The sequence below is a fragment of the Atractosteus spatula genome, chromosome 16, assembly GCF_055471065.1.
Source record: "Atractosteus spatula isolate fAtrSpa1 chromosome 16, fAtrSpa1.hap1, whole genome shotgun sequence".
Taxonomy (NCBI): Eukaryota; Metazoa; Chordata; class Actinopteri; order Semionotiformes; family Lepisosteidae; genus Atractosteus; species Atractosteus spatula.
The window spans coordinates 23,234-32,773 of record NC_142721.1 but is presented as its reverse complement, the minus strand read 5'-3'; the positions used below and the strand labels follow the sequence as shown (position 1 = coordinate 32,773).

Sequence of the window (9,540 nt, the reverse complement as noted above, 5' to 3'; positions counted from 1 at the left end):
TACCAGTCCAGATCCCGTGGAAGCCTGATCCAGTTCGGGTTTCACTCTACGAGTCCGGATTCCAGGTAGTCTGATCCTCTCTGGATTTTACTCTACCAGTCTGGCTCCCATGGAAGTCTGATCTGTTTGGGGTTTTACTCCACCAGTCTGGATCCCATGGAAGTCTGATCCAGTCCAGTTTTCACTCTATCAGTCCGGATCCCATGGAAATCTGATCCAGTCCAGGTTTTCTCTCTACCAGTCTGGATCCCAATGTAGTCTGATCCGCTCCGGGTTTTAATCTACCAGTCCGGATCACACGGAATTTTGATCTGCTCCGGGTTTTACTTTACCATTCGGATCCCTTGGACGTCTGATCCTTTTTGGGTTTTACTCTACCAGTCCGGATCGTTCAGAAATCCGATCCGCTCCAAGTTTTACTCTACCATTCCGGATCCCATGGAAGTCTGATCCGTTACGGCTTTTACTCTACCAGTCTGAATCTCTTGGAACTCTGATCCACTCAGGAATTCGCTTTACCAGTCAGTTTAGTTTATTACATATAACTACTGCATGATTTCTTTATCCATTTCAGCTAAATGAAGGAAATTTAATCAGTCAGAATCTTGGAAAATAACCCTTCTTCCCTCCTTTGTTTAACTTAAAGAATTTAGCGAAGAAATCCTTAATCACAATATCATCACTTAATTGATCCAGATACACAAATTCACACCAGAGCCAACAACAAGCTATAATAGTGGACTATTTTTATGCATTCAGCTATATGAGAACCAAGCCGAAAGTAATGCTCTGATCGTTCTTTGAACCATCTGGGTGCAGCTCGCTACATTATAGTGCTCATTACCACTACAAGAACAATAGAAGTTTTTTTTTTAAAAGAAACAAATGTCAAAATGTTTCCAAAACGTCCACATGTGATACTTTAGCTTCTTAGTTACACGATTCCATATTAATATAGCTATCAAGTGATGTTAAATCGCTACAGCATTTATCTTTTTACAATAATAGCAAGCGGTGTTCTTACTACTGTACTGTACGTATTCCTGGAAAAGGATAAAACGTTATAACTTTTTTATGAAGTACAGAATATAAGCTTAATGTAATGCATACGGCCGGCATTGCAGGTTGTGTGAGCCAGCTTACCAGCGCGGTGATGTCACCGCCCTTCCCTGTGGATAGCAGAGTCCTCAGCTGCTGGGCTGAAGGGAGATCTCCCTTTAGCTCAGCTGGCTGGTTCCCTGTTGCATGACACTGAAGGCCTGGGTTTGAGTCCCCAGTGGTGGGGGACTGACCTGAGGTGGCAGTGGTGAGGGTGAACCTGGGAGTGCTACATTAATGATGTTAGAACAAGTACATTAAAGCCAGAACCCATGTAAATTACCAAGTTAAAGACTTTGATACATAAAATATTTATGCATAATTAAAATATTTATGATTAAGGTGGAAGGTTGTGTACTTTTGTCCAACTGAGCAATCTTTCTTTTATAAAATATACAAACTTTTTAATGTTTAATGATTAGCATGCTGTAATACACAGTTTAAAATTAAAAGTCTAAAGAGTATACAACTTAAATTCTTAATTGGATAATGATTGTACCTCAGCAGTGATCGGGATTTGAAACCGAGCATTTTGTGGTGACAGCTCAAATGCTGTATATGAAAGGTTAAGCTTTATTTGCTCCACCTGGCAGTGATTCCAGATACTATTATCATAGCTGCGGTATTATGAGGTATGACGCAATATGACGCTTAATGATGTGTTTTGATGTGACACGCCCACCACGTTTTACAGCAACGAACCCCGCTCATTTTGAATGGTTACATATGTATCTGTGATATACAGTATGGATACATACACTTTGAACATTTGGAGTTATGTAAAGGACACTTTAAAGATCTTAAATAATTTGAAGTTTGACTTCAAAGTCACTTTTCACCATTTCTGAGTTAAGTTGAAGGGCTAAAAAGGTTTAATCACTAAGAAACTGCAACTAATTGAATAATTGGAGCAGATTACTATTTAATGAGTGTTCTTGTTAGTAATTTGGAAATTAATTTGGCTTTGGGATGGAGAGATCAATAGGTTAGCTGGCTAATACTTGTTTGGTCATAGGAAGCAGGTGTGTGTTGTATTAGAAGCGGTGTGGGTTTGGTGCTTGCACTTTGAGGAGATGTTAGGATTGGCTCCTGGTAAATTAGCTATTCCCCTGAGGTCATCTTGAGGCTTATAACAAGGCAGCCTAGGAACCTGGGCTCTGTTTGTTTCTGTCTGTAGCAAGAGAAAGAGCTCTTGAGGCTTTGTGTTATTGGGCTGGTCGTTGTTAGTTTTTGGTGTTACTGTGCAAGGTGAGTGGTTTTGCTATGTATTTGTTTTAATCAAGAGAAGTTTGGAAAGGTTTTCATAGTTTTTTTTTAATAACTTTAAGAAATGTTAGCTCTTGAAAACATAGGGTGAAGTTAAGGTTAGTGTGAAGTTCCTATTTGCTTTTGGTTTAGACAATTTTAAAATTTCCAACATCTATAGAAATGAGTCTCTTCCTCTACTTGTAGGATTCTGAAGTGTTGTGAAACAAATGATCACAGTTGTGACAGCAGGGGTCTGATTTTAGTGTATTAAACTCTTGTTACTAAATACTGTAACTTCTTCTCTAGGGCTCAAACCAGAAACAAGAAAGAGGCTTTATGCTGACTGATCATTTTCACCGGGTTGACAGGGAAGAACCTACTCCCTCTCCTACTCTGTCCAACATTCTGGTGCTTCTGTCTCTGCTAGACTGCAGAAAGCTGTGCTGCTGCTTGTGTTTTTGGGCTTCCCTCAGTGAACACGGTGAGCTGAAGGTAAGTAGAGGGGAGATACAGGTCAGGGTCGGTGTAAGGGTTTTAAGGCTGGGAGCAGTCTGCACAACGCTTGTCCTGGTCCTCTCTCTGTGGAAGTGGGTTGGTCAGCACTGCTTTGCTTAGCTTGTCTCTTTCAGGTGCTGTTTTGAAAAGCAGATTGTGACAATGAGCACAGTCACTGGAGAGAGGATGCTTGTGGAGTTTCCAGCTGAGATCTTGTCAGGTTTGTGGAAACCTAGGGCTTCTGTGCACAGAACTACTTCTTTTTATAAGGCTGGTCAGCAGTGGTGCTGATTGCTGTGAGTTAAACTATAGTGCAATGATCAGAGCTCCCCAGTCCCTGGCCATCTGAATGCACAGTGTGGAGTGACAGGCTTGGAGAATTGTTCAGAGGAAGCTAAATGGCTGGCTAAAAGGATACCCACTGTGTAACCTGTTGATGCCCACCTGTAAGTATTGAAGCCTTGTGGTTTCAAAAGTTGAAAGTGAAGAGGTGCTGCAAGCAGTCCTTGAATTTCCTGGATGCCCATGGGTCTTGGAGCAGATGCAAAGGTAATGTCTAGAAGGACACTGTCCCTGGAGAAGAGGTGAATTTCAGTCTTGTATCATGTTTTTTACTTGGAGTAGGTTAATTTTCCATATACGTGGCTTTTAATAACCAGTACATGAGTATTAAGTGCTTTCTTACCCTTTACAATAGGCCTAGTGTTAGGTTTTGGAAGCTTTTGGTGATTTTCTATCATATTTGAGTTAAATTTGAGGTGTAGTTTTTTTTTTCTCCTGACTCTCTTCTTGGTGCTGCACTTCTACACTGACATGCACTTGACTGGTGGTCATTCTGGCTTTGAAAAAGTGAATTACTGCTTTGTATCTGATTTATTTCATGGGTGCACACATGTAAATAAATCACTTTGGATACACTGCAGTGCAACAGTGAATTGGCACACTGAGGACTCCTTGCTGGTTAAGGCTCTGTGGAAACAGTATGACAGCTAGGGTCTCTTGATGGGTGTTGGCACAAGAACTGCTCTCCCCACAGGAGGAACTGTACTGGATCCCTCCCTGTGGCAAAAAATCTGGATTGGGGGTTTTCTCTTAGCTCTCTGCAGGGTTTTTTCCTGTTGGTTTGTCCTGGATAGGTGCTGCAATGTGAACCTTTTTGCAGTTTAGTACAAAAGTGTAGCTGGAAGTAAATTTCTTACTGTTTCTAACTGCAGAGGCTCAAATCTAAATCTTTCTCCACTTCAGGTTCTCTGCTTTTGGAAGGGTTGACCAGGCCTTTGCTCCCAAAGGGATTACCTTTATTTGCCAGGAATAACATGCAGATGTGGCACATTGTAGACTGGGTGCTTACTCTTCTGTGAAGATCTGCTTGAGGAGTTAAGTGTTTCTAAACCAATACAACAGCCAGGGCACCCAGTCAGTTGCTGAGTGAATTCTCTACCAACGGGGACCAGGGGAGATCATGTGTGGGGCAACTCTGGGCTTGACATCACTTGAGCCTCTTTCAAAGGTAGGAACAGCTTCCTGTTCTGACTGATGGTCTTTATATCAGCTTTGTGATGACTGTTTCCAGGAGCACCTGAGCCAGCTGGCTGGTTGAGCCAAAGCTGACAGTTCCAGGTAGGAGGGGACCCTGATTTTAAAGCCTTTGTTTAGCCTTCAGCTGCTGGAGTTCTTTATAGGTTTTCTAGCCTTAATGACGGTGTTCCCCCAGCAGAAGCACTGGTTAATCAGGGAATGAGTGTCAAATACTGAAAGTGTTGTGCAAGCACTGGGAAAAAATTGGCTAAATTGTTTTATGGTACCACTGGAAAAGAATCGGCAGTATGTAAGATTTATTTCATGGGTGCACACATGTAACTAAATCTTACATTGACTGAAATTCAGAAGTGAATTAAGTAAATTGTAAAACGGGGGGTAAACTATGCTCCTGTCCAGTGTAAGGCAGACTTCCTGATTTATCCCAGTAAGGCAGTATTTTTCTAATTGCCTGTACTAAAAAGTAATGCTGACTGAGAGTGGGTGTATACTGTGCCTTGTGAGAATGGAGGGATCAATATGAAAACGTATGCTTTTTCTGGAGGACTTCCTTGTTCTGGATGTGTAATTGTTTTGTTTAGTATTGCATACTTTGCCCTTGTCTCCTGTGTATTGACTTGTGACTGTATAGGATACTATGGTAGTAAACCATTTCTATTTGGTACACCTTTTAGAACCCATTTGAAGGAGCGGAGTAGTGAATGTGAAGCTTAGTTTTACCAAAAGTTTGTATATGTACAAGCTGTAATCTCCCTGATGGTAGAAAACATGATGTGGCTGGAAGGCTTAAATCTATATACAGTGGCCCAGCAATAGGGTTTTAGTGCAGTTTGTGCTTTTGTATTTCAATTGTTTAAATTGTTGAAGCTCTAAAACCTTTCCCCTCATGGCGTTCCAGTCAAGGCTACAGCTGTTAAGTAATGAAGATGGTTAGTGTTTTTGGTCTTGTACTGCTGTGGAACCTAAATTTGCAGGGGGATGTGAAATGTTCTTTATGTAAAACCAACTGTAAACTTACTGCAGCCTTAGGTGTGTTGACTTTTTTAAAGTCTGAATGTCCACCACTTTTTGATGGGATATACAACTTTACAAAATTCTAATGTCAATTTGCTGTACTGTAAACTTTTTTTTTGTAGAAGTACTGGTAGTTTTAGGTGTACATTAATTGAGCTTGTATGTACCCTAGGTCCACATGGAATACTGTAAATGGAATTGAGAAACTCTTACTCCTTGGTTTTAGGAATGTGTAGAATGTTAAACATCTGTAAATTTAAATTAAAGATCTGAGTATTTGTGGGGAGGGGGAAACAAAGTTGAAGAATTCTTATCTCATGCCTTAGGAAGGCTTCCAAGCTGCTGTCAAGAAGAGAAGCAAGAACATCTATTTCCTGGGTGAGCAGGGCAGGGACTTGGGTTATTGTTTGTCTGTTTGGGCAAGTAAGAGGCCAGTGTTTAAGGTTAGGATCAGTGATCAGTCAGGATTGGGGGTGGAGTTAAGTGGATCTGTGTTTTAAGATGGATGCACTGAATTTGAATCTGAACTTAAATCCTTTTTGTTTTGCACTGCATGTGAATTCCAGCAAGCTGGTGACAACTGTCATAATGGAATATTGCAACAGGATCCGGAGTTTCCCTGGAAATCTGCTGTGTCAATGGAACTATAAGGAAATGGAAGGCTGTGCCTATTTTACTCTTGGCTGCTCTGTGATGGACAGTTTGCAGGAGTGACTGTCCACCGCAGGAGTCCAGTTTTATTCCGCATGATGGCCCAGCTCTGAGAAAAAGAGGTGAGCTCTGTCCTGATGATTTCTCATCAGCTACAATTGTCGAGCCTCTGCGTAAGGTGGGAATACTGGTGCTCAATAATCCAATCATCCTTCTGCCTGAAGTTCTTGGGCCATAACCTGCATCTTCAATGCTGATCTGCTTAATGCTATTAACCCAATCAGTGCAACTTTGTGGCCAAGGTAAAGGTGAGTTTGAAGGTAAGTAGAGGGGAGGTGCAAATCAAGCTCTCTTTGTGAGGTTGGTCAGTAGTGGTGTTGATTGTGTTTGTATATTAGACTAGTGCAATGATCAGTGTTTCCCAGTCCCTGGCCATCTGAAAGCATAGTGTGGAGTTACAGGCTTGGAGAATCCTGTTTAGGGGAAGCTCACTGACTGGCTAAAAGGATACCAGCTGTGTGACCTGTTGATGTCCATCTGTGAGTATTGAAGTCTTCCACTTTGAAGAGTAAAAAGCGAAGAGATGCTGCAAGCTGTCCTTCTTGAAATTCCTGGATGTCCATGGATCTTGGAGCAGGTACAAAGGTAGTGTCTTGGAGAAATGGTCCCTGGACCAGAGGTGGGTTTCACTGTTTTCCCATCTTTAGTTTTTCCTTAACCTACTCCAAATAGTTCTGTGACCCCTTAATTTGTAGAATTTTTTCTGAAGGATGAAAATGTACTTTTGGAGTAGGCTGTGTTAAGCTCTTGGACATCTTCAGATGGATACCGTCATGCTGTAATGTGCTTTTTTCTGGGTTTTGTTCCCTGCTTGGGTGAAGCACTCCCACACTGACGTGCACTTGACTGGCTGTCATTCTGGCTCAAAGACTGAATTAGTTTTGTATCTGATTTATTTCATGGGTGCACACATGTAAATAAATCACTTTGGATACACTGCAGTACAACAGTGACTTGGCGCACCAGCAGCCTCTTCCACTGCAGACTCCTTGCTGGTTATGTCTTTGAGGAGACAGCATGTCAGCCAGGTTCTCTTGATGGGTGTTGGCACAGGAACTGACATCCTCACAGGGGAGGAACTGCAATGGATCCCACCCCCTGTGGCACGGGCCCTGGACTGGGGGGGGGTTCTCTTTGCTCTCTGCAGGGTGTTTTACAGTTGGTTTGTTTGGGATAGATGCTGCACTGTGTCCATGTTGGAAGTGGAAATGACTGTTTCTAACAACTGCAGAGGACTTGGTCTAAATTTCTCTCCTATTCAGGCTCTCTGCTACCAGAAGAGTTGACCAAGCCTTTGCTCCAGAGGGAGGATCTTTTATCACCAGGAGTGGAGAACAGATGGTGCTAATCTCCGGGACCTTTCCATGAAGATCTGCTAGAGGAGTAGGATGCTTGTTCCAAGACAAAGTCAAAGGTAACATCAAAGGATCTAATCAGGTGAGTGGGTCAGGTGAGTCCCTTTCCATCCAGGAAGAGAGACGGGGCATTTTCTGTATAATGAGCACACTGGGTGCATGGGGTTTTAATCAGGTACATTTCGGTACTATGGGTATATATTGGTTTATTTGGGTATATTCACGTACATTTGTGTAGATTGTATATCATGTAACGTGGGGTACATTGAGTATATTGGGCAGGCAGCTTTTGGCGTGTGCATGGGAGTTGCAGAATACAGTGTAGTACATCTAAAAACAATGTTACTCTTGGCTTTTATCATTTTTGAAAGACTTGAGAGAGCCTGTTATCAGAGGAATGTGGGACAATCTAAGAGCCTTGCATTCTTTAATTCATTTCATGGAGAATGTAATATTTGAGTATCTTTGATTTTGTAATTTTAACAGTTCTAATTTCTTCTCTCAGTGTCCAAGCTTATAAGGCATTGGAAGAGAAGCAAGTGGATCTACTGTATGTCCTGGGTAAGCAGTCAAGAACATTTTGGATTATTTTGTTTGGGTTTGTTGGGATTGAGGGAAGGGATAAATTGGTTAGCTGGTTGTTTTGAGACGGATGAACCTGTAATTTGTAACTTGTGTACTTATGTTGAAATAGTGTTTTAAACAAGAGAAAAGAACTGAATGTCTCCCCTGTGGTAGGAGCTTTGCACTGCATGTTTTTGCTTTTGCACTCTTCAGGGTGGTTTTCTGTTGGTTTGTCCTGAAAAGGTGTAGCACTGAACATTTATGGTGGTTTAGGTCAAATCTGGTGTTGGGAGTGGGAATGTTGGCTGGACCATTTCTGACTAGTGCAGAGGGCTCAGTCCAGTTTCTTATTTTTTCTTGAGGATCTCTGCCGTCTGGGGGATGATCAGGCCTTTGCTGCCGAGGGAGGACCTTCACCAGGACTACCAGATGCAGCAACTGGGTAGTGGGTTCTGTCTGTGAAGATATGCTTGAGGAATCGTGTGCCAGTTCAGATTCCAGAAGCCAATGGGCACATCAGAGGACCATCAAAGTTGCTTTCGAAGTTCCTAACAACACAGGCAGAGAAATGGAGGGAGGTCTTTGGTGGGTTAATTGTGGGCAGGAAAGAGGTTCAGGTGCTATTCATGGTACAACTGGAGCTACATGAAGCTCTAAGTGAATCTCTGCACACCAGCCTTGTAGTGGCTGTTAGGACCATGGCTTGTAACTTCAGCACCTGAGCCCCCTGGCAGGGAGGAGACAAAGTGACTTCTGGTGCAGGAATGGAGAGAGTTGGCAGTCAGTAACTTTGTAGCTGTTTTGCACATTCTATGCCATTTGAAAAGCAGAGTTTGAGAAACTACGGTAATGCAATGATTTATTTGCATGGGTGCACACATGTATGTAAATCTTGCATTGGCTGTAGAGTAAAACTGAATTGAGCACACAAGGTAGAAATGAATAAAAGGAAAACTAATGCCATCCACTCACTTGGGAAAAGAGGGATTGGTTGTGCTGAGTGTTGCTCTTTTTCATAACTGCACAAAAAGCCCTTTGTCATGGGAAGGGATTTCCTACAGAAAGGTAGGAGGTAGGAGAAAGATAGTGGTTGTTTGTTCTGTTTTGTGAGAAGGGATATGTAGTTATGCAGCTTTGTAAATTCCTTGCCAGAAAATGTCTTGTGTATTGAAAATCTGTTTTGTTGGTGGGATGATTAAAAATGGCTAAATATACTGAGTCTGTTTTCTTTTTTTCTTGTATGTTGATTGTGGTTGTACAAGGTGCTATATTGAGTACATACTGGCACTGGATCTGCTTTTCCCTACATTGTTTTATTTGGACATCTTGCACCCTAAAATGTTTCTTTGGTTTTAAAATCAATTTTTACTACTGGGGGTTTAGGTCACACTCTTTGTGTACATTTATTTGGTCAGCGTAGAGGATGTTTATAAGCAGTTATAATTTTAGTTTTAGTGATCTAAACATTTGTATACATTCCTGTATTATGAAAAGCTGTGGTGTTTGTGGAGGAAGT

At 41.8% G+C, this 9,540-nt stretch overlaps 1 long non-coding RNA gene across 1 annotated transcript; it reads left to right on the top strand.

The window, feature by feature from the left end:
- Nucleotides 1–5,999: 5,999 nt before the first annotated feature.
- LOC148819331 (uncharacterized) lies at nt 6,000–9,238 on the top strand. Its single transcript, XR_016094314.1, has 3 exons — nt 6,000–7,542; nt 7,966–8,021; nt 8,387–9,238. It is a non-coding gene; the product is annotated as an uncharacterized LOC148819331 (long non-coding RNA).
- Nucleotides 9,239–9,540: the final 302 nt, after the last annotated feature.